This window comes from Grus americana, chromosome 3, assembly GCF_028858705.1.
Source record: "Grus americana isolate bGruAme1 chromosome 3, bGruAme1.mat, whole genome shotgun sequence".
NCBI classification, from domain to species: domain Eukaryota; kingdom Metazoa; phylum Chordata; class Aves; order Gruiformes; family Gruidae; genus Grus; species Grus americana.
In genome coordinates, this window is record NC_072854.1 from 94,366,311 (window position 1) to 94,390,861 (window position 24,551).

The 24,551-nt window shown below is 43.3% G+C and overlaps 1 long non-coding RNA gene across 1 annotated transcript; it reads left to right on the forward strand.

The window, feature by feature from the left end:
- The first annotated feature begins 13,852 nt into the window (after positions 1–13,852).
- LOC129205321 (uncharacterized) lies at positions 13,853–19,086 on the forward strand. The gene is made up of 3 exons (XR_008576689.1): positions 13,853–14,002; positions 16,369–17,147; positions 18,841–19,086. It is a non-coding gene; the product is annotated as an uncharacterized LOC129205321 (long non-coding RNA).
- The last annotated feature ends 5,465 nt before the right edge of the window (positions 19,087–24,551 follow it).

Consider the following 24,551-nt stretch of genomic DNA (forward strand, 5'->3'; position numbering starts at 1 on the left):
TGGACACTGCCATCCCATGGAGAAAACAGCTGGCTCAGAATAGCTGTCTCATCTAAAACCTTTTATAAGTAAATCTCAAATATCCACTCTATCAACTCAGACCTTCTCTGTATCTCTTTTCTCATGTATCGTGTAGGGATGAGAAAACAGGGTCAAGCCAGATTTAAGCCTGAGCTACATTTACAGCATCTTAAACTCCACTGCCCTTTTCAGTTATTCACATGAAACATTTCAGAGACCACCTAGAGCTCCTGGGATCCAGGTAAGTGAGGGATTCTAATTATGCTTAACAAAGAATGGGTGTGAGAGGTTGAAGATGCCCAGTGGCTTCATGGGTATTGCTGTGTGCCAAGTCCCTGACATTATCATTACCGTTCTTGACTTCACCTTTGCCTGGCTATGAAAGTGTGCTATTTGGGCCAGGTTTTGGATATGATGCAGCTAACATATGGGCTTCTCCAATAAAATGTCTAGTTTCATCATGGTTATTTCAGACTTTCCCAAATATTTGATTTGGGCTTACAGTTCAGGGCCATTTCCAACATCTGTTGATGGACACAGGGCAGCAGGACAGCACCTGAAGTGCAGCACAAAGGAATTCCAACCACTCCAGCCAGTAAATGAGCTTTGTTGGGGGCTCAACTTAAATGCCTCTATGCAAACACGCATAGCACGGGGAATAAAGAGGAGGCAGAGACGTGCGCACACCTGCAGAGCTATCATCTTACCGGTATCACAGAGATGTGGTGGCATGACTCCTGTGACTGGAGTGTTAGAATGGAAGGATACAGGCTCTTCAGGAAGGACAGGAAGGGGAGACAAGGAGGGGGTGTCACCCTCTATCTATGTCAATGACCAGCCCCACCTGGGATGAGTACCCAACCAAGAACTTATGGGTCAGGATTAAAGGGAGGGCAGGGAAAGGTGACACTATAGTGGGGGTCTGCTACAGGTCACTGCCCTAGGAAGACCAAGCAGATGAGGCCCTCTATAGACAGATAGGAGCAACCTCACATTCACAAGTCCTGGTCCTCGTAGGGGACTTCAGTCACCTGATATCTGTTGGAAGGGCAACACAGCAGGCTGTAAACAATCCAGGAGGTTCCTAGAATGCACTGATGATAACTTCCTTCTGCAAGCGATAGTGGAGCCAACAAGGAGAGGTGCCATGCTGGACCTTGTTCTCACCCAGAAGGAAGGGCTTGTGGGGAATGTGAAACTCAAGGGCAGCCTTGGCTGCAGTGACCATGATATGGTGGAGTTCAAGATCCTTAGAGGAGGGCACATGGCAGGCTCACTACCCTGGACCTCAGGAGAGCAGACTTTGGCCTCTTCAGGGATCTGCTTGGTAGAGTACCATGGGACAAAGCCTTGCAGGGAAGACGGGCCCAGGAAGGCTGCATAGTATTCAAGGATCACCTCTCCAAGCTCAGGAGTGATACATCCCAACAGAGACAAAGTCTTTGCAGGAGGCCTACATGGATGAACAAGGAGCTCCTGGACAAACTCCAACGCAAAAAGGAAGCCTATAGAGGGTGGAAGAAAGGGCAGGTAGCCTGGGAGGAATGCAGAGAAACTGTCCAAGCAGCCAGGGATCAGGTTAGGAAAGTTAAAGCCCTGACAATTAAATCTGGCCAGGGATGTCAAGGGCAACAAGAAAACCGTCTATACTTATATCAGTGATAAAAGGAAGACTAGGGAAAATGTGGGTCCTCTCCAGAAGGAAATGGAAAACCTGGATACCCAGGATGTGGAGAAGGCTTAGGTACTCAATGACTTTTTTGCCTCAGTCTTCACAGGCAAGTGCTCTAGCCACACCACCCAAGTCTCAGAAGGCAAAGGCAGGGTCTGGGAGAATGAAGAACTGCCCACTGTAGGATAACATCAGGTTCAAGATCATCTAAGGAACCCAAAGGTGTACAAGTCCATGTGCACCCATGCATCCATGGGTCCTGAGGGAACTAGCGGATGAAGTTGCTAAGCCACTATCCATTATATTTGAGAAGTCGTGGCAGTCTGGTGAAGTTCCCACTGATTGGAAAAGGGGAAACATAACCCCTATTTTTAAACAGGGAAAAAAGGAAGACCTGTGGAACTACAGGCCAGTCAGTCTCATCTCTGTGTCCAGCAAGATCATGGAGCAGATCCTCCTGGAAACTATGCTCAGGCACATGGAAAATAAGGAGGTTATTGGTGACAGCTTAACATGGCTTCACTAAGGGCAAGTCATGTCTGACAAATTTTGTGGCCTTCTACGACAGGGTGGATAAGGGAAGTGCAACACTGTCCCGCACAACATCCTTGTCTCTAAATTGGAGAGACGTATATTTGATGGATGAACCACTTGGTGGATAAGGAATTGGCTGGATGGTTGTGATCAACCGCTCGATGTCCAAGTGGAGACCAGTGATGAGTGGCATTCCTCAGGGGCTGGTATTGGGACGGGCACTGTTTAACATCTTTGTTGGTGAAATAGACAGTGGGATCGAGTGCACCCTCAGCAAATTTCCCAACAGCACCAAGCTGTGTGGTGTGGTCAACACGCTGGAGGGAAGGGATGCCATCCAGAGGGACCTTGACAGGCTTAGAGAGGTGGGCCTGTGTGAACCGCATGAAGTTCAACAAGGCCAACTGCAAGGTCCTGCACAAGGGTTGGGGCAATCCCAAGCACAACTACAGACTGGGTGGAGAGCAGATTGAGAGCAGCCCTGAGGAGAAGGACTTGGGGGTGTTGATTGATGAAAAGCTCAACATGAGCCGGCAGTGTGCACTTGCAGCCCAGAAAGCCAACCGTGTCCTGGGCTGCATCAAAAGAGGCGTGACCAGCAGGTCGAGGGAGGTGATCCTGCCCCTCTACTCCGCTCTGGTGAGACCCCACCTGGAGTACTGCATCCAGCTCTGGGGTCTTCAGTACGAGACAGACATGGACCATGGTGAGTCCAGAGGAGTGCCACAAAGATGATCAGAGGGCTGGAGCACCTCTCCTGTGAGGACAGGCTGAGAGAGTTGGGATTGTTCAGCCTGGAGAAGAGAAGGCTCCAGGGAGATCTAATTGTGGCTTTCCAGTACCTGAAGGGGCCTATAGAAAAGCTGGAGAGGGACTGTTTACAAGGGCATGGAGTGATAGAACAAGGGGTAATGGGTTCAAGCTGAAGGAGGGTAAATTTAGACTAGACATTAGGAAAAAATTCTTTACTGTGAGGGTGGTGAGGCACTGGAACAGGTTGCCCAGAGAGGCTGTGGATGCCCCATCCCTGGAAGTGTTCAAGGCCAGGTTGGATGGGGCTTTGGGCAACCTGGTCTAGTGGAGGGTGTCCCTGCCCATGGCAGGGGTGTTGGAATTAGATGATCTTTGAGGTCCCTTCCAACCCAAACCATTCTATGAGTCTATGATTCTATGATTCTAAGATTTTACGATTTTGGTAGGAACATCACATAAAATAAATAAATAAATAAATATATGGCAAAGCCACTTCTGTGATATTTAATTTTATTTTTATGGAAAGTCTGACCACTGCTTTGCTTCACTGTGACTTTATAGGAGTTGATGAATATTCATGATATATTTTGCATGGGATATATCAGATATCCCTAAATTTCAACATTTACCCATGTTAGAGAAGTAAACAGACAGACACTGCACATTTAGATAATTTGATAAAAATTAACTGAATCTCATGCCTTTTAGAGATTATTTTTAATTATTTTTTCACTGCCTTTTGTCATTTGATGCTTTTTTCCATCACATACAGATCCATCATCTGCCTACTTCTTTTTGATATTATGGATCCTACTTACCCAGCTGCCACTTCTCGTCCTTTGTAAGGTATGCCAGCTGTGAAGTGGGGGGACCTCTAGCCACCACTATATACTTCAATAAGTCTGAATGACCTTTTTTCTATTCAGGTTACTGTGACCTACTTCCAAGTGGGTGGAACAGATTTTTAGCCCAGATTTCCTCTTCAAGATTGACAGAGATTCTTCTCTCCCCTCCTTCCCCCAAGTTTCTTGCCTTAACTGCTAAACCATTGCTATCATGTTCCAAATGATGTCTTCATTGTAATAAACAGTCTGAGCAAAGAAAGAAGTGAGATCTGTATGGTTTGAAAAGCATCAGTAGACCTTTTGTGAATTATGTATCTGTGTCATTTATTATTATCCAGGTAGCTTGTTACTGCAAGGACTCTGGCTATCTTAATAATTATCCCGAATTTGTTTAATTTCAGAGTTCCCCAAAAGACTGGAAAAGGACTATATAAATATGAAAGGAAAACAATTCTTCCTAATTCTTTTCTTGAAAACATAAAAAGCTGAAGGTCCTATGCTTTCAAGGGTTTGTCAGTGTAGGAAAGCTATAACAACACAGGTCTATACTGATACCACTATAACTGTCTTTATAAACACTTGGACAGTATAATAATTTCCTTCCTTCCTTCCTTCTTTCCTTCTTTCCTTCCTTCTTTGGAAGTGTTGTAATCTAAAGCAAGAAAAGGAGACAGAAACTAAGCTTTAATTCTGGAGTAAAAATGTCTACAAGTATAACCATTTCGTATATACGATTTTCCCTACTATCACTCACACTTGGATGATCTAAGCCAAACAGTACATTCCTTTATTTACTTTTAAGGATCTGTATTGGTTGCTGTGTGCATCCTTTTAGCTTCTTCCCACATCTACTTGTTCTTTCTGTACTTGGGACATAGCCGTACCTAACTAGTAGGAAAAACTAGAAGCACCTGACATAGCCCTCACCCTTAGGTAAGGCTGTTTTGAGGGAAAATGGATTTTATTTATGAGGGTTTATTTATTTATAAAGTAGCTATGTGCAAAATAAAACCAGTTGAAGGAGGTGGCTGGAGTAAAATGTGAGTGGCTTCTCTTAACCCCTCACTCAGCATTGCAGTGGGGCTTTTCCCTTGAAACAACATCTCATGTACTTCAGCCAAGGTGGCTTGAGAGCTGCCTTAGAAATCAAAGGAGCACCACTTCAGTTAAATATGTGCTGGAACTTCCTCTTGTCTGAGGGCAATCAAGGTTTCACTGACTGCTTCCCCCAGGAGGTTCTGGCAACATTCAGATTCTCTTTATTCAAGAGGAAAACGTGACCATTAAGATGGCATGTTTGCCTTACAGGACTTACCTCCACCAGTGAGAAAACAAGTGAGCTGCTCACTTGGCTGAATGAATAAGCCCCATTTGGACAGAAGTATAGGCAAGGAAAACCTGCAAAAACATCCATATCAATGATCAGTAATTAACCATTGTGGCAAACCGTAGCCAAAGAGGTGCTAACCAAGTCACTGACTTTGGCTATTTCCTGGAATATATAGGACCTCAGATGCATCCGTATGACTTTATTGATCCCAATGGATTCATAAGGATGCTACAAGAGTCTGGTTTGATACCCACTATGTAAAAACACGCTCTTTTGTGGCACTTATGTCTAAAGCTCTTTACAAAATGATACTGTGAAGTCATTTTTCAGTTAGAGAAACAGAGACACAGGATTTGCCCAAAGTCATTTAGGGAGCTAGTGGAAGGGCACAGGGTTTTACTCACAGCTCCAGACTTGGACCATAGCACCTCACTGTATGAATGCTTCAGCCTCTTTTGTGCACATACCTGCAGTTAATGAAATAATCTGCTCTTCATTTGCCAGTGCTCTGAGCTCTAGGAAGGGAAGCAGGAGTCGTCAGATTGTGTTTCAACTCTGAAATTTCAAAAGGTACAATTCGTGTACCTGGACCTGTGCATATTTTAAGTCTGTTACAGAAATTAGAATTACACAAAATGTTAACTTATAGTAAGCATGAGAGAAGGGCTTCTTCAGAAAGGTGAACATATCTCAAGCTCAAACACAACTTATTTTGCAATTTATAAAAGTTTTATTGTTTTTTATTAGTTTGTATTTGTATTTGACTTGCTCTTCTTTCATCCCTGACTTGAGATAAGTGTGTATCTGAAGGAGCTAAAAGCCACCAAATGAGGCTGTCTGAAGGGTACGTGAAATTTGCCTGGGTCCAAGTAGTAGAATCATACATGTCCTCTGTAAGATCAGCTCTGCAGTTCCAGAAATGCTGGGTGAGTGTGTGAGCATATAAATGTATAACACTGTGTCCTCGTTTCAGCTCAGATAGAGTTAATTTTCTTCCTAGCAGCTGGTACAGTGCTGTGGTTTTGATTTAGGATTAGAATAATGTTGATAACACACTAATATTTTAGTTGTTGCTAAGCAGTCAAGGACTTTTCAGCATCTCATGCCCTGCCAACAACAAGAAGGCTGGGGGGTGAACAAGAAGCTGGGAGGGGACACGGCCAGGACAGCTGACCCAAACTGGCCTGAAGGAGAAAGAAAAGCCACTGTAGGGAGGAAAGCTGCCTAAGAAACTGAGGAGTTTTCTCCAAAAGAAAGTTCCATGCCCCAGTTATCCCATCGCCAGCGCTACGGGTTGCCAAAGCATGTCTGTATGCTATATTGAGTTTGTACTGCTTGCGCTTCACACATTAGGAGAAATGCACTGAAACTCACTTCTGCTTAAGTACCTATGGTGCTTTTGGGGCAGACCATAATCTACTTCTCACTTTGGCAGTCTATAAGACTTCTCTGACAGCTCTGAAAACATCTCATTCCTGGCATATTAGCAGAGCCAAAAGTAACAGTCAGATCTCACCATTACCTACAGCTGATTTCATAGCAAAGGCATCTTGTGTCATTCAATCTTTAAACATGATTCAACATTCTATATACAAATATATTTCTTATTTACAAAGGATGGTCCAGAGTTTATAGGAGAATTTCCTGTTTGCCCCTTGCACTTTACACTATTTGCCTATTTCAATTATTTCAGACCTGTCGCTAATCTTTTTTTCTTTCTGTGGAATTCCAGCCCTTTCCTCTGCTGCTGATGCTTTTCGACCATGTATTATCTGCACATATCATTAGTATACTAGATTATTACAAAACTATCAATGAATGAGTGGTCACAAGATCAGTTCCAAGGGAATCGCATCACTGATTGCCTCCAGCTGAATGCTTCCTCATCCAGCACAGCCTATTTTCACAGCAGAACATTGACGTAAATATGCATGTGTGGTCGCAGTACTTAGGACCTCTCAGACATCAAGCACCTCTTTATAGGCTACAGCACACCACCCGCCACTTTTAGAAGACAGTGAAAGATGTAGGTTGTGCAGCATCTCTCAGAAAAACACCGTTTGTCGTGGTTTAGGCCCAGCCGGTAGCTGGGTGCCACGCGGCCGCTCACTCACCCCTCCCCCAGCGGGATGGGAGAGGAGAAGTCTAACAAAAGGCTTGGGTCGAGATAAGGACAGGGAGAGATCACTCACTAATTACCGTCACGAGCAAAACAGACTGAACTTAGAGAGGGAATTCATCTAATTTATTACTAGGCAAAACAGAGTAGAGCAATGAGAAAATACAATCAAGTCTTAAAACACCTCCCCCCACCCCTCCCATCTTCCCGGGCTCAACTTCACTCCCGGCTTCAACCTCTGCCCCCCCTCAGCGGCACAAGGGGGCAGGGAATGGGGGTTGCGGTCAGTTCAGCACACATTGTCTCTGCCGCTTCTTTGTCCTCAGGGGGAGGACTCCTCTCAACATTCCCCCGCTCCAACATGGAGTCTCTCCTACGGGCTATAGTCCTTCACGAACCGCTCCAGCGTAGTCTCTCCCACAGGGTGCAGACCTTCAGGAGCAAACTGCTCCAGCGTGGGGTCTCTCCCACAGGGTCACAAATCCTGCCAGCAAACCTGCCCTGGCGTGGGCTCCCCTCTTCACGGGTCCACAGGTCCGGCCCGGACTTGCTCCAGCGTGGGCTCCCCACGGGCCACAGCCTCCTTCAGGTGCCTCCACCTGCTCCAGCGTGGGGTCCTCCACGGGCTGCAGGTGGAATCTCTACACCCCCTCATCCTTCCTCCATGGGCTGCAGGGGGACAGCCTGCTTCACCATGGTCTTCACCACGGGCTGCAGGGGGATCTCTGCTCCGGTGTCTGGAGCGCCTCCTCCCCCTCCATCTGCACTGACCTTAGTGTCTGCAGAGTTTCTTACATCTTCTCGCTCCTCTCTCCGGTTGAAAAAGTTTTTTTAACTCTTTTGTTTTCCTTCTTAAATATGTTATCACAGAGGCGCTGATTGGCTTGGCCTTGGCCAGGGGCGGATCCATCTTGGAGCCGGCTGGCATTGGCTCTGTCAGACACAGGGGGAGCTTCTAGCAGCTTCTCACAGAAGCCACCCCTATAGCCCCTGCCGCTACGAAAACCTTGCCACACAAAACCCAACACACCGTTATTCAGTCTGTACCTTTAAGCATGGTAATATTCTTAATATGCACATACCAGGGCTGCTTCCTCTCACCAGGTCGGATCCTGACCCCCACCCACAGGCATCCCAGCCTGTCCTTGGCCGATCCCCGTCCCCAAGGAGGTGTCTGATGCCCAGGACTGGGGCTGCCCCAGCTGCCCTGCTCCCTCACTGGGGTGGTGGGATGAGCCCTGGACGGTGAAGTCCTGCCCTACCACCCCAGGGGAGCTCCCACATCTGGCCTCCCATCCTCAGGGAATTGCCGGTCCGCACACCATCCTAGCAATTACTGGAGTTAACATGCAGCTCTTTGGTGCCAACTGCTTTGCCCGTGTCTGTCACAACACATGTTGTGTTCATCCATACATGTTTTCCATGGGTCTTATATTGCATAATCATTTTTAGTGCCCACATATCTGCATACCACTTAAGACAGGGTTATGAATGGAACCATCTGCATTTCTACATGCCACATTTCATGCCAGCTGGGGATTGGAAGTGAAAAATTGTATTTTGTTGGAACCATGTCTTTTACTCATTTTATCTGTTCTACATTCTTACACATATGAATATACGATCAGATTTTCCCATTAGTATTTGAGATATCTTGAGCTATTTTGTTTGAAGTTCTGCAGTAAGGGAACTGTGAAATCTCAGCAGGGAAGAAATTAATGATAAAAACTCCAACAAATGGAATTGTTGCATTTAGGGCTGGATGTAAATCTGGTAAAATATCACCATGGTTCACGTGGTGCAGCTGAAGTCATTGGAATAATTTCAGTCTAAGGCCAGACAAGACACCTTGTGCATGGGGAATGATATGTTTTCAAGGTTCCCATGCTGGTATATCATTCAAGTCTGTCCAGCAGATAGTCACTGCACACAAACATGAACATCCTGTGCTTACAACCAGACACATTTCCTGCTTCTGAGGAAAAAAAAAAAAATTGCTTGGTCTAGGCTAAGTGTCCAACACTGAGGCCAAATGTAAAGGTAAAGGATTGAGATAGACTGGGTGTTGGATTTACATTCATTTGCATTGCATCGACCAAGTACTGACACCTCTTAAAAGTGCATGATTGAATTGTAACATTAGGTCCTGCCTCATTTGCACCGTTCAAATAGAAAAAAAAAGTTAGATTATTGCTAGCCTTGGCTCCGTAAGACACGGCTGCTTAGTATCCAGGTTCTCCACCCAAGTCTAGGACAGAGAAGTCCCAAATGCCACTTCCTCGCTTCCCAAAGGTGAAGTCAGAGAATGCCAGGTCAGAGAATAGAGCAATACCACTCCACTAGGCTGTTCCAGCCATGAAGTGAGGGACTTGGAGCCCAGTCCCACCCTAGCAAATGTTACGAGGGGGAAAAGCTGCAATGGCAGGAGTTGGGGATGCCCAGTCCATCTGTATTTCCACCTACCGTGTATGCTGGCAGGGCAAGAAAGGAAAAAACACTCTGCCTTTATGTAAGTTCTTGCTCTGTTTCAGTTCTACAGGGCTGGCTGGCCAGCGTCCTTTGGAAGTGAGGACCTCCTCCAGATTTGGTACTAGCTTATTTCTTCTCAGGAGGGAGTTCAAAAAATATATCCATTTGCAAATATAAGCTAAAAGCCAATGACTAGCATGCTCAACAGCACTTCAGAAAGCACTTCAAATGCCAGCCATTCATTAACCAGCAGGAGGGGCTTAAAAAACCTGGAGAGTGTTTTGTTGTTATCTGATAGACTGAATGTATGGCAATCAGTGTAAAAGCCCTTTTTGCATATGATGTAGCAAACCCAAGAAAAGTTGGTGGATTTCAAGTCAGAACGCTCACCTGTGGCTCCAAAAATCTCTTTTTTTCTATACCAGACATTACATATGGTAACCTTGGCAAATAACTGGTTAGCGGATGTGCAAATATGTTTTTGTGGGCATGCAGTAGGATACTGTTAAACCTCATCTCTAACTTGTTAATTAAAATAAAATGGGCAATTCCTCCCAGCAGGTTGCTTTGTGGGGACACAGGGAATCTATCCTGTTCTGTCTGGTAGTTGACTTCATGCTCCAATCAAAACCCCAGTCTGCATCCTGCCCTTTCTCTGCTGTGGTGGGTTGACCCTGGCTGGAGGCCAGGTGCCCACCAGAGCCGCTCTCTCACTCCCCTCCTTCACTAGACAGGGGAGAAAAGGCATAACGAAATGCTTGTGGGTCGAGATAAGGACAGGGAGAGATCACTCACTAATTGTTGTCACGAGCAAAACAGACCAAACTTAGAGAGGGAATTCATCTAATTTATTACTAGGCAAAACAGAGTAGAGGAATGAGAAATAAAATCAACTCTTAAAACACTTCCCCCCACCCCTCCCATCTTCCCGGGCTCAACTTCACTCCCGGCTTCAACCTTCCCCCTCCTCAGCGGCACAGGGGGACGGGGAGTGGGGGTTACGGTCAGTTCATCTCACGGTGTTTCTGCCGCTTCTTCATCCTCAGGGGGAGGACTCCTCTCATCGTTCCCCTGCTCCAGCATGGAGTCCCTCTCACGGGGTGCAGACCTTCAGGAGCAAACTGCTCCAGCGTGGGGTCCCCCACGGGATCACAAGTCCTGCCAGCAAACCTGCCCTGGCGTGGGCTCCTCTCTCCACGGGGCCACAGGTCCGGCCTGGAACTTGCTCCAGCGTGGGCTTCCCATGGGCCACAGCCTCCTTCAGGTGCCTCCACCTGCTCCGGCGTGGGGTCCTCCACGGGCTGCAGGTGGAATCTCTACACCCCCTCATCCTTCCTCCATGGGCTGCAGGGGGACAGCCTGCTTCACCATGGTCTTCACCACGGGCTGCAGGGGGATCTCTGCTCCGGCGCCTGGAGCTCCTCCTGCCCCTCCTTCTGCACTGACCTTAGTGTCTGCAGAGTTTCTTACATCTTCTCACTCCTCTCTCCGGCTGCAAAAGCTCTCGTTCTAAGTGTTTTTTTTCTTCTTAAATATGTTATCACAGAGGCACTGATTGGCTTGGCCTTGGCCAGCAGTGGGTCCATCTTGGAGCCGGCTGGCATTGGCTCTATCAGACACAGGGGGAGCTTCTAGCAGCTTCTCACAGAAGCCACCCCTGTAGCCCCCCCGCTACCAAAACCTTGCCACGCAAACCCAACACATCAGCCCTTCAGAGACCAGAATCCTTAGACCTTGTAATGCCCTCCCGAAGAGGGAAAATAAGCTTAAAGTGCCACTGATGGTGTCCTTACTGGCACAGAGATACGGCTCCATCACAGTTCACATTACTAATTTCCCAGAGACCTAAAGGTGTGAGGGTGAAATCAAAGCTGCTGCAGTGCTGAATGCAGCAGCAGACAATTTTACAAAAATGAGAGTGCTCATACAATTGCTCAGTTCTTTTGCTTCTCAGTCACATGAATGAAAACCTAGACTACTGCAACCCTTTTTCTTTTCCCTTTCTGTTTCCCCCTGCCCCTCCCCTCTCTCCCTATAGTAGAGATACAGGTGTTCTGGATATAGACCGTGGGCTGGTTACTCAATTATGAATGGGGAAGCTAGCATTATGCTAATATAGTAAAAGTCTATGACACTGTTAGTGTCACCATTAAACTACTACAGTAGATAAGGTACTATGGTACTTTTTTAAGGACCTCTTTATCTTAGGTGGTTTTTTTCATCCTCATATTATCTATACCCCCATAGAGAGAATAGTTGCCTACTATGAAAGAATTCACAAGGCTGTAGCTTTTATTATCATTTAAATTGCCAGAAAGATTAGGACGTCATTGGTGACAACAGTAACAACTAGCCAAAGCAGGAGGGAAGTAGCATTTTTCCATTACCTGTTTCTTTTCATTTAAATTTTCTATCTGTCTTGAAATGAGAAAAGAACAGTTCTGTTCTATCTTGAAAACATTTCACAATATTCACCCTTCAGCCTTGCTCCAAGACTTATTTAAGGGTGAAATTATGAAAATACTCCTTAATCCTATATATTTGCTCATATAAGTAGACCTTCATTGAAATATGTGGAATAATATAATTGTATAAAATTAATCTACCTATCTATATTCAGAATGGAATATTAAGTGAATAATCTTACTACAGTTGAGTAAGTCAGTCCTAGGAAAAAATGTTTGTGATTTATTTTGCTATTTTTTCTTGCCTGAGCACTGGGCAGCCCATTCCTCAAGTTTATTGTTGCTTGATGCAGAATACAACCAGTGAACAAGTCTTGAAAGCCAATTCTGCAGCTATTTAACTTTACGCTTTTTGAGTGGGTTGCTGACAGCTTGTTAAGTTCAGCATCAGAAAAAGACTTTAGAGTCCTAGTCTGGAGCTGCTGCTAGGTGAATCATTAAGAATATTTAACAGTCAGAATTTAGACTGTTCTTTAACGTTGACTGATATAAAACATATGGGTTTTTTTCAACACAAGTGTATTTCTAAGTCTACAACTCATAATGGCAAATATAAACTTTTCTTTCTGAATACATTATATTTTGAGCAATCCTGACACAATTCACCTGAAGATCTTTCTCCGGAAAGTGATCATGGACTGGCCGGAAGGCAAAGATTTAGGCAAAAATTCTGTCAGACACAACCTGCTTGATATGAAAATCCTTGTCCAGCTCTGGAACAGTGTCTGGGAGAAAGAACAGAGGAGTGAATGACCTTATGCTCTAATTGCCAAGAAGCATCATGGTGATTCAAAGAGTCAGCTTAATATCATCTCATCGAAAGTTAATGTTTCATTTTGGACTGAAATATTGTGACTCAGAAAAGTCTAAGTCTCATTTTTTACTTTTCCAAATTACAATTTTTCTAAGTATTAATTTTTTAAATTATTTGCCTAAGCACTAGAATAGCAGAAGAAATTGAGATGTTGATGAAATGCAGAGTAATACACAAGGGAAACTTCCCATATAAGCAGCCATAAATGATGATGGTTTCTAAATTAGCTATCATCATTCAGAAAATATTTGAATGGTTCTCTGAAAACACTAGCACAATGTTCTGCAATGATCATAAAGGCAAATCTAATGTTCAAAGTTATTAGGAATTGCACAGAGAACAAACCAGAAAATATCTCTGCACCGCTTTATAAATCCAGGCCATGCTCACATCTTGAACACAATCCAATTCAATCAATTTGGAAACAGTACAGTGTAGTTTTAAAGTCATGATAAGGGTGATTAGAAATACAGAACAGATTCCATGTGAATACAGCCTGCAGGTCTTCATTTTGGAAAAGTCAAGACTGAAGGAAGTCACCAAAGAGGTCTACACAATCTTAACTAGCAGACAAGCAGTAATCACAAGCTATTTTGCGTAAATATAGGAACTAGAGATGCTCCAATGGTTTTATTAGAAAGAGCAAACAAATAAAACTACTTTTTCACAACTTGCAAATAAATTGCAAAACTCATTATTGCAAGACACAGGGTGAGTGAAAGTTTAAACGTATTCAAAACTGGCCTGGACAGCTCCTGGGGATAGGTCTGTTGGTGTGATGGAAGTGATGCAACATCTAGCGTTTGTCAATTCTAAAGAAGATGGCTTAGGGCACGGAGGAAGAACTGCCCTCTCTATTCCCTCTTCCTTATGTTCATCCTAAGTATTTGCAGCTGATCCCTACAGAAAGGAACATTTGGGGCTGGATAGACTTTTGATGTGACCCAGAATGACTCTGAATAGAGCCTTAAGAAATACAGGTATATTCCTTGGAGATTTTTTTTTTTTTTTTGAGAGAGAGCGCCTGACTGAATGAATCTCTTTACTATTAATATACTTGTTATTCTAATTCAATTTTGTGATCTCTATTATGATGACAGCAAAATAATAACTGATCAAAGTACTTCCTATTGCCGAGATTTCCAAATACTGCAGTTGTAAAAACAATAATGTAAAACTCAGCAACAACCTTGTTGAACACTGTGTGCTTAAAGCTGCTAGTACAACAGGCTTAGTAATTACCACACGTTTTGCAAGAGTTAGGTCCTGGAGCCAAGCTCAGCATAGATCATTGCACAGAACATTTTTAATAAATTCAACTGCCTTTGCAGAGTGGGTTTGCATTTTTTAAACATGTTTGGAGTCTGAAATTGGGTAGAATTCTCTAGTTTGTGTGACCGTAAATTTAAGCAATGGCTTGTGTTATTTGCTTTCAGTTAACTCTTTTTATAAGCCAGATTGCTGAAATCAGCAGCTTCTGAATACTCTAGTGTACTGTGAGATGCATTTTGTCTCTTTTCCTTCACTCAGTGCCCATGAATCAGATCTTCGGATGGAGTAAACAATACTTCATTGGTATCAGTGATGCTGCAACAGTTTACACCAGCTGAGAATCTGATCCTTCCAGTTAGGTCTGGAGAGGGAGAGCATGGAGAGAGCAGTTGTCCCTTATGCCTTTACAATGAGTATCTGAAACACTGACATGGCTATTAACAGAATTTACAATAAGCTTGGTAAAGATGAGCTGCAGTCACATCAGTTTTTCCCAGTGCTGACGCTGCTACCCCGTGCAAACTTCATTCACGCAGGGGCCAGGGAAGTGCAGGCATAAAACGATTATGACAGTTTTCTGCTTTGTGTTGCTTCTGTTGCTGTCAAACTCAAAAGAAGCAGAGAAGATTGGAAGTATCTCATACAAGAAGATTTTGGCAGGCTTCTGTTACAGGTTTTGTTTGTTCAAGTTTCTTTGGATAACGGGTTTCTTTGGAACAGGCTAGATGAAGCAGAAAGTGTCCTGAAAGCTGGGATCCAAATCATTCATTTAATGCACTGGTATGAGTGTTTCACCCCATGTGCACCCTGCAATCCCTGGTTTCATAACAGATTCAAAGTCCACTGTACTTTTGCCACAGGAGTTTTATGGGCTTTGGTTGCTGCCCTATACATGAATCATTTGCAAGTCACCAAAACTCACAAGAAAAACTGAAGCAAAGTGACCCCCTCCTTCACCCCTGCTCTGTTTCCCCTTCTCCTCCCCACCCCCGCCAAAAAACCCAAACTCACATAAAAAAACCAAACAAACAACCCCAACCCAGAAACTTTGTCCTTCCAAAATATGCAGAGCAGCAGGGTCTGCAGTTTGGAAATCTGTATGTTTAAACCTTCTCCCAGTGGGAACCATTTTTGCCAAATGTTAAAAGCAGAGGCAAAACAAATCCTAAGCACCTCCTGTTCCCTCTTAGTCCTGAAAAGCATGGCTAAGTGATTGGAGCAGTCTTCTGGAAAGTTGGAAACTGTCAGACGCCAAGACTTCCCCCAGAATTATTACTGACGTGTCTCATTTGAGGATTTCCAGTGCTTTCACATTGAATTTAACATAGTGGGAGCTAAGGGCAGGCAGCAACCCTCTGAAGAAAATCTCAGTGGTTAGGAGCTATGGGCTGCATTTACAAAGGTCTCTAGTTGCCTTAAAGTGCTGGTAGATGCCTGGCCAGAAGCAAGTAGGCACTCAGCTCCTCAGGATGTGCCGGAAACTCCTCACAGGGTGCCTGTGTGTAAGTTAAAGGCTAAAGCTAAAAATCTATTTCCTGCCATGGCAACATCCTAATTTACACTTCCTTATGACACAGGGATACTTTTCCCAGATGGTGAGAGAATGATTGAAGGACTCTTCCTGCAAGGTACTGGGTCTTCCTACCAAAAGTCTCCAATACCAGGGAGAGGAAAACTCCACAGACCAGGCTTGTCATTAGAAAATGCCAAATTCTGAAAGCAACCGGAGTCAGTGGGAGTTTTCCTCGAAGAAAAGATTCTGCACTAGCTGATTTATAAATTCAAAGCGCTATTTATTACAAGCTCTATTCACAGTTGACAGTGAGAAAACATTAGTGGGTAGAAGAAGAGAGTCATCTGGCAGCAGCTTTTATCTTTCCCAGGTCTTTTTGACCCAAATACTGCCAAAATACCCAATCCTTTTGCTTGATTGTAAGTGTTTGCAAAAAGACAGTCAGGTATTTCATTTCATCCACAGGTTTTCTGCCTTTCCCTCTTCTAATATTCTTATGCTTTGCATTGTGAGATCTTGATCTAATCACTTTTTCTCAGACTTGTCCCTTTCTTTTTCCAGACATCAGCATTAGATCCTGCTGTTCTTGTCCTCATGCAAAAAGCTGTCTTTCTCTCCTGCAACATTTCACACGCCCTTTGAGCTGGTATAAACAATGTACGGAAAAGCAGAGGAAAGGGAATCTCTCAAATGCCTGCTGCACCAACTGGCACCACGAATGATCTTTAAATATCCTTACCAGACCTTGCTCAAGAACAAGCATGTGTGAAGTGGTGAAGACTGCAAGACCTTAAAGGCTGCCCTTTGCAGAACTGCCTGACTGCCCTGCAGCCCCACGACTTTCGGGAGTTGGCACACATGTCCAGGATTTCACCATCCTTTCTTGGAGAGGGATCCCAGATGTGGTGCAGCAAGGGCACGGCAGTTTGCAGGCCTTACAGAGAGCTGCGCTTGGGTAGGGAGATGCTCCTTCACTCTCTGCCCCTGCTCAAGCACATGCAGTCTGTCCCAGCAGGGAGTAGAGCCATGCGTGAACACGCAGGGAGGAGATGGGTGCAGTTAAACAGAGCTTCTTTTTAAACTCTTCTGTCTTCTAAAGTGTTGAGACTCACACAAAACCATTGTGTGCTAAATGCCCCCTGGAATGAATCTCTTAAAAGACAGAAAATTACTTGACACATGTCCAGCTGGAATGAAATGGAAACACAACAGCAATAGTTACAGAGAAAAATACATGCCCAATATATTTGTTCAGCAGAATAATCATTGGCAGTGCTGAAAAAGAAAAGGAATTTGTTGCAACTGTCATTGTCAGGGATTTCCAAAGATGTAATTGTCAGGTAAGGACCCAATTCTTATTGTTAGACCATAGGCTACATATGTCTTTCACAATCCTCTCTTCCACTCATTATTATTTTTATCTGGACAATGCTTGTTTTAAATGAAAATAGTATTTAAATTTTCATATTTGTAGTTAATAGTCATCCTCTTGTTCACAAGCGAGTGCTGAGCAGACTGAGGGAGCGAGCCAAGAATGGTCCAGCCTGTTGAACAACCACTGTGTTGCAGACAGCAGTGGAAAAGATCAGTTCTGACTGGATGGTTTCAGTCTCAACAAATCTTTTCTTTTTTTTTCCCCCCCCCCTCTTGATCCCTCTAAATGATGCAAAGAAAGGGTATCTCAGATACAATCCCTGAAACCTGAGGCAATCAAAGTAAAGCTAAGATATGTCGAATAAGAAGACAATGTAAAAGAGTCCATTGCACAAACTGCGAAAAAGGGATGGCCACCATTGAAAAATCTCCTGTTTGCTTCATGTTTGTCTTTGTAAAAATAGTATCTTAAAAAGTTGTGTTTTCCAGGTGTTTCACATACACTTATTGAAATTGTGTATTCTATTCAAACTCTTCTTTTCACATTATATGGGACTGGCACATAATGTAATACATGTGTTACACGCGCGCGCACACACACACACAAAGATTGTGAGATCAAAGCACCCAAAATGCCAGAAAATACTGGTGAGGGTTGCCTGTACAATTTTAATGTGGAGCACTTGGGTATATGAAATTAGGGCATATTTCCAATTATATTTCCACACATTATCCTTAGCTTTACTCATCCAGTTTCTATCTTCTCTTCTTTGCCTTCCTTTACTATTTCTACTTTTCATTTTTCATTTTCTTAACATATATTGGTATTTATATCACCTGTACCTTTCTTTAGAAGTCCCATTAGAACCTTTGTCACCCTCTTCTCATTCTGCCTTTATCTTCCAAGGAACATGCATGCTTTCTTGTTTCTCAGTTATGTGAACATGCCTGTAGCTAATCCATCCATGTAGTTGATAATAAAACCACAAAACTAGAGAAAAAAACCTAAACCAGAAAGATATATTCTCCTGCATTTTCCATCAAACTGAAAATTATTTTACTCAATTAAAAAAAAAAAAAAGAAAATGGATGTTATTGGCAGTCTAAAACAAATTTCAGGAAAGTTATGGTTTGAATGAAGACAGATTTGAGGATGGAAACTACCCAGAGACACTCAGCTCACATCTCCAACTGATTTGAATATAAGCTAGAGATCATCAATTGGATTAAGATGTTTTGGAGGTGAATTTAAAATAGGATATTTTGGGCACATCTATACTGCATTTAGACACATTAATAATACAGTGTCTCTGTCTTGGGAAAATACCTTTCCTTTGTGTTATATAAAGACTCCTAACCCTCATAATATTGTATTTTATTTCAAAGGTAAATCCTCCTACCCCTTTCAAATGAGGCTGGTTTTGAGAACCAGGCTGTGTTAGTCCCTCTCCATGAAGTATATGGAGGTAGTATAAAGGCTGTACAGGTGCTAGTATTAAGAAATATGCCTCGGATGGGATATTCTCAACCTACTGTGAATAATCTTCTTGCAACTGTTGTGAAAAGATGTGGACAAGCCTCTCTAAGTGGTCTTTTTAAATAATCAGTCAGTTTCTTGAAATCCCCTATTTTCAAAGAGTCCTTTTTTCTCCTTTCAAGGAATAGGCTATGTTCAAATAGAAGAACATGCAAGTGAGAGGAGCGATACTGGCAGATCAAGATACTGCCACCCTCTGTTCATCTCCGAACTTGGATCATCACATTGGAAGGCTTCCTTGTACTGTACATCCCCAGGCATCTCACTCCTTATCAGAGGAAGCCAACAGTGCGTGGCTCAGGAGGGAAGATGCTCCACGGACTATTCTCCCCTTGGACTCTGTGAAGACTTTCTGCTGAAGAACAGAATAAAATTACCATGGACTTTGTGGTGAAGCCTTTTTTTATTTGCTTGGTAGCATCCGGTAGCCTGAAATATGGACTTGCAGTTGCACAATTTCAAAAGAACTCCCTGCCTTGGAAGGGCTAAGTGCATAGGAAAAGAATATGGAGAAAAGAATAATGTTCCTATTTCATGGATGAGGAGCTGGGGCTGAATACATTCAGATCTCTGAGGGTTCTTTGACATCTAAAGACACAAGAGGATAGTAAAAATTTATTGGTTCATCAAAATCACTTAGATCACCTGCATCTCTAGGTGTCTGCATACCTTTACAACTTATATACACAAGTTTGGGTTCATCTCCAGTAATTTTACCCATCTAGAAATGAGATGTGCAGAGCATGTTCTTGCTTAGATAGGCTGTAGGACACGCAGGTATCTTCAGCAGCTCATTCAGTCAGTGGTGTGTTGTTCAGCAGAAAGTGACTCATGGTTTCCACTAACTATAGAGGTTTGTCAAAAATAAAGCAACAGATCACACCTGTATGCCACAAATTCCACACCATTGACTCATTTCATAAAGAAAAGTTAGTAGTCAAGAAGTAGCCTTCCTTTGGACACAGTAGCATGGCGACTCCATGCTGTAAACCATACAGATAGGCAAAGAAATTTGTTGTAACAGCTCAGACTCCAAACTTTATAAATCACAAGGCTTGAGGGACAAGAAATTTGTGGTGTCTAAGCTCATGTGGAGACAAAAGCACGAAGAAGGCAGAGGTTGCACTAACCCTTTAGCCACATGCAAGGAAAAAAGCAATCGTCAGTACAGTGAAGCATTTGGTTTTAACCCCAGTAGTGATGCTGCCATGCATTTAGTTAGCAGTTATACCTCTCAGCTGTCACATACTCTTGGCAAGAGGGTTGGGGTGGGGGGGCTACTGAATAATCTTTTCTGAACTTCATCTGTGATCTCTTCAAAAAGCATGTCTTTTCTCCATGGGTCACGATCAAACCTTAATCTACATGTAGCTGCCCAATTGCTCCTGTTTGGGTTTGGGTTTAGCTCCCAGCCCAGGAGCTGGGGTGCCTGCTGAGGGCTGGTTCCTCAGCGACACGGCCCCCCCCAGCAGAAGGAGTGGCTGATTTTTATTGTCATTTCTGCTGTATATTTATTTTCTGTAAAGAAGGAGCCATTTCTTTTACCTTAACTCAGTTGAAAAACAGGAACCATTTAAATGTAGTTGAAAGCACATCATGCAAAGAGGTTGGAAAAGATTGTTCGAACCATTTAAATGTAGTTGAAAGTGCATCATGCAAAGAGGTTGGAATTCTTTGCCTGCATCACAGAAAAAGCACCTCTCCTTAAAGACAACTTAAGGCATATCACCAATAACCAGGTTAAAACCCTCTTAAAAGGAAGGTCACCACAATCCTTACTGGACAGAGCAAATCACTCTGGTGCCTTTTTCTTTCAGCTATGATTTTGTGCACTGACCTTTGGAAAGTATGGTCAAATAGCCTTTAGCAGCAGTTGTAAAGCATAAGATCATTGCATGGACACTGATTTCATTAGGCAGCCCTGTATAAATTAGCATTACTTACTGGGGGGTATGCAGCTAATTGTACTGAAAAGAGGTGGGGTTCGTTCATTCTGTGTGCTATGCCTGTTAGCAAAGAGAAGTCTTGCTGCCTCTCTGCAGACTGCTGCCCTTCTGTGCTTTGCTGCAGATATAAGATATTACACAGAGTGGGTCCCTGGGTGAGATTTTTTTTTTTTTCCCCTAGCAGAGACTATGCAAGGGAGAGAGTAGCAGCCATGGACTCTTATGAAGCTACTCCCATTTAGTCCAGGTAAAGATCTCATTCGCTGACAGATTTTACACCCTTAGGTAAAAAAACCCCTCAGGTTAGATTTGACCCTCCCTAGCATCTGAGCACCTTCCAGGAAAGTTGAACAAGCAGCGCTGAAGTACCTTGTAAACTCCTAGTGGCCTCTGACATCTCTCCATCAGAGGGAAAATCTGCCTGGGCTTTGGCCCTTCTGGCTGTTTTTTCTTCTTTAAGTTTAGGCATGGGAAGGATTTATATTCTGGCAAGTGCCATTCTCATGATGGCAACAATTTTTGAAGCAGAAGGCTTGTTGGGCACATCCTAAAGATTTTTAGAGCTTAGATTTACCTGATGTTTTCTAAGATTATTCCCCAGCTGAATCCCATTCACTGAGATTGCAGGTGCTGTGCTGGCAAAAATGTCCTCTACATAGCTGAGCTACCGCCATTTAAATATCTCTAAACCTTTAAGTACTCTGAAACTGCCTACCAGTTTCAGATTTGGTCTGTTTTAAAAGATGGATTAGCATTTGGGGTCACTTTTAGTTTTTATGGACCAGTTTGCTAATCTCCCATGAGAAAAGTTAGTTTTGTGTGAACCTCAGGAAGGAGGAAGAGAATGAAGGATTAACAATAAGAATAAAATTAATCAGAGAAAAGCTTAGGTAATTAATTACAAACAACCTGCCAGTTGTGGAAACTGTAGAATAGTTACTAAAATTACGGAAGAGAAAAAAGTACAGTTCTGGTACAACCATTAAAAATTCCCGTTTCAGTCACAATCCTGACACTCAAACTTGTCTAACTCCTTTCAGTGATCCTCTAAATCTCTCCCCTTCTGTACTTCAACAAAACAATAGGAACTAGCAGATAGGAGAGGCGCACTCTGCTACACAGTCCCTTCCCCTGATCGTATTCAAGAAGCCGATGGCTGTCAGGCCCCACAAAGAAAGTTTGAAAGGCTCAGGAGCTTTGTTATCCATGCACGTAAAAATGATATCTCAAAAGGTAGCTTGACATATTTTCTGCTACTAAAGAAGAGGCAATTTTCACTCTCTGCTTTGCTTCCCCAATGTCAAACTTGATCCATGATTTAAAGTAGTGTCATGGCAGCAAAATTATCTTCCTTACATATTTATGCTTGCTTTTAGGAAGATCTTAAAATGCTGGGTGCTGTACTTGCTCTTGCTCTTTCAATTCATTTTTGCTGCAGCGATGACAGGTGAAGCAGGGTACTCCAACACAAAACCTGGGCACGTACAAACTTCAGACTGTGATTTCACTTAAGCACCAAAACATGCCTGAGGAAGAAATCTCTCTTCTTCCCCCTTTCTGTGGATGGGGAAGCAGGAGCAGCTGGGGCTGAAATGGGGACAGATGATGAAGTTTGTTGGGTCCTGGTCTCTGCATTTAAGTGAGAGGGTGACCGAGGAGCTTGGGCTCATCTCATTCTTTGGCTGCGGCAAATGCTGCCATCTCCCTACCTCTACATTCTGTAGCTTGCCTTGATCTAGAATGGACTTTTGTCAGTGTCTCCTTGCATTTTCATGGGTAAGCTAAAGAAACATGGCCTACGTTATACTTTTGTAAGAAGGGAATTAAACCAATGCTCTTTAACTTAAGTTTCAGACCTTTCCATTTAATTCCAGTTTTAGATCCACAAAGCTGCCCAGAACAGTTAAGGTTCACTTCCACTTCAGGAAAAAATCAACAGTTTGAATCAGTTTAGTTTGAAGCTAATCAATGACTTTTTAACAATAGTTTTGGTTCAAGTCGAGTTTGAGAAATGAATCATATTTCAGTTTCTTTAGAGGTGGGCTCACCACATACCCTGACTATTAAGCAATGTTCATGCATTATTACAGATCTGTCCTAGCAAATTCTGATTAGCAGTCCTCTGTCATACTGGAGGATGTCTCAAGTGTGGTTTCAGAGAGTCTGGTACTATCCTGCTGTCTGTACTTCCATTCATAGACCCAGTGATGGAATAGAGTGCACTTACTAAATTTGCAGATGACATAAAGCTGAGGGCCGGGGCGGGGGGCCTGCAGCACTCCAGAAAACACTGACAGAATACAAAGTCATCTTTGCAAAAAGGAAGATCAGTCTGGAATTAAAAAGGTATCATTCAATAAGCTCAAGTGCAAGATAGTTCAGGGAGGAATACTCCACACAGGACAGAGAACATCTGGACTCTTGCACTCTGCAAGAAATGCTCTTAAGGCCGCAATGGGTCACAATGTGAATTTTAATCAATCGTGACATATTATGGAAATCAAAGAAGTTCCCAGAGTCTCATGTCACCCTTAGGTATATGAACAAGGATATGATCTATGACAGTGAAAATAAGCCTTCTATTCATAAGAGCTAAGCTGGGATACTGAGTCTGGTTTCAGATGTGGGATTTCATGAAAAGTGTGGATCATTTGGACTGAAAAGACTGAGGAAAATCAGAAGGCCATAGATCTGAAAATGTGACCCAATAAGGGGGGAAAAAAAAAGATAAAGGAAAAATAAAGGAAAAAAGGAATTATCCATCTCAGAGAAAAGATGTCAGGAAAATATACTGTGGAATGCAAAAACATCCTGCAAAGAATAAGGGATTAATCTGTCTGTGCACCAGGTGGATGAGACAGGATGTAATGCATTAAGAAGTAAGTGAAATTTTCTAACAATAAGGTTAGTGAAGAACTGGAGAAGTTTCCTGTAGGAAGCATTTCTATCTTTTCACTGAAGATCTTGAAGAACAGATAAAACAAATGCCTGTCAGGGATGCTTTGGGTATAGCTGATTCTGCTTTGGAGTAAAAAGACAGGTTAAGATGACCTCTTGAGATGGCTTCCAGCTCCCTCTTAGCTCTAGTCTCTGTTCATTCCACCACTTCTATGTACCTACAGCAATATATCTGAAGGCAGTTAAAACATTAAAAAGCACATTTCATACTTTTTCCTCCTAAAACTAGCAAATTAATGATACTAATAAAAAAGGTTTGCTCACCGAGCTCTCTTGGTGTGCTCTAATTACAACACTGTGAAATATTTGTGCTTCATATGGGAGCTCTGCTCACCATTGAGATCCGAACTTGTGTCATCTGCTTCTTCATAGCTAAATCTGCAGGCAGCAGTAGGCACAGAACCCAGTCCAATCTTAGTGAGACCAACAGCAAAGAAAATGCGAGCTCAGCCATTAGTTATCTTGGCATAAATAAGTATATACCTTTCCCAGACTAGCAAAAGCAATCACGGATACATGATAAACCATCACCGCTATTAGCCTACCTACTCTTATCCTGCATTGCCCTTTACCAAGTGTCACTGAGCGCATTAGCGAAAACTCATTTTTCCTGACATTTCCCAGTGCAGCTCTAGCAGGTAGTGCCCATGTTAAATCGGGTTCTTTCACTGGAAATGTCTGCTGGGTGCCTGAATTACAGTAGTCATGGAGTATCCCCAAGCCTGCTTGCAGGGACTCCAGCCCCCGTGGGGACTCAGCCAGCCCAAGCTGTTTGGCTGCTGAAAGCAGGTTTTTTCATCTCAGCTATGCAACAACTGCTCCCACATTGGCAGGATCTGACTCTGGCACACATGCACAGGCTTTTCCTGGTTGTACTTGCAAAAGGGTCCCATGATGGTGCCTAGATAGAGTCAGGTTATTAATGCAGA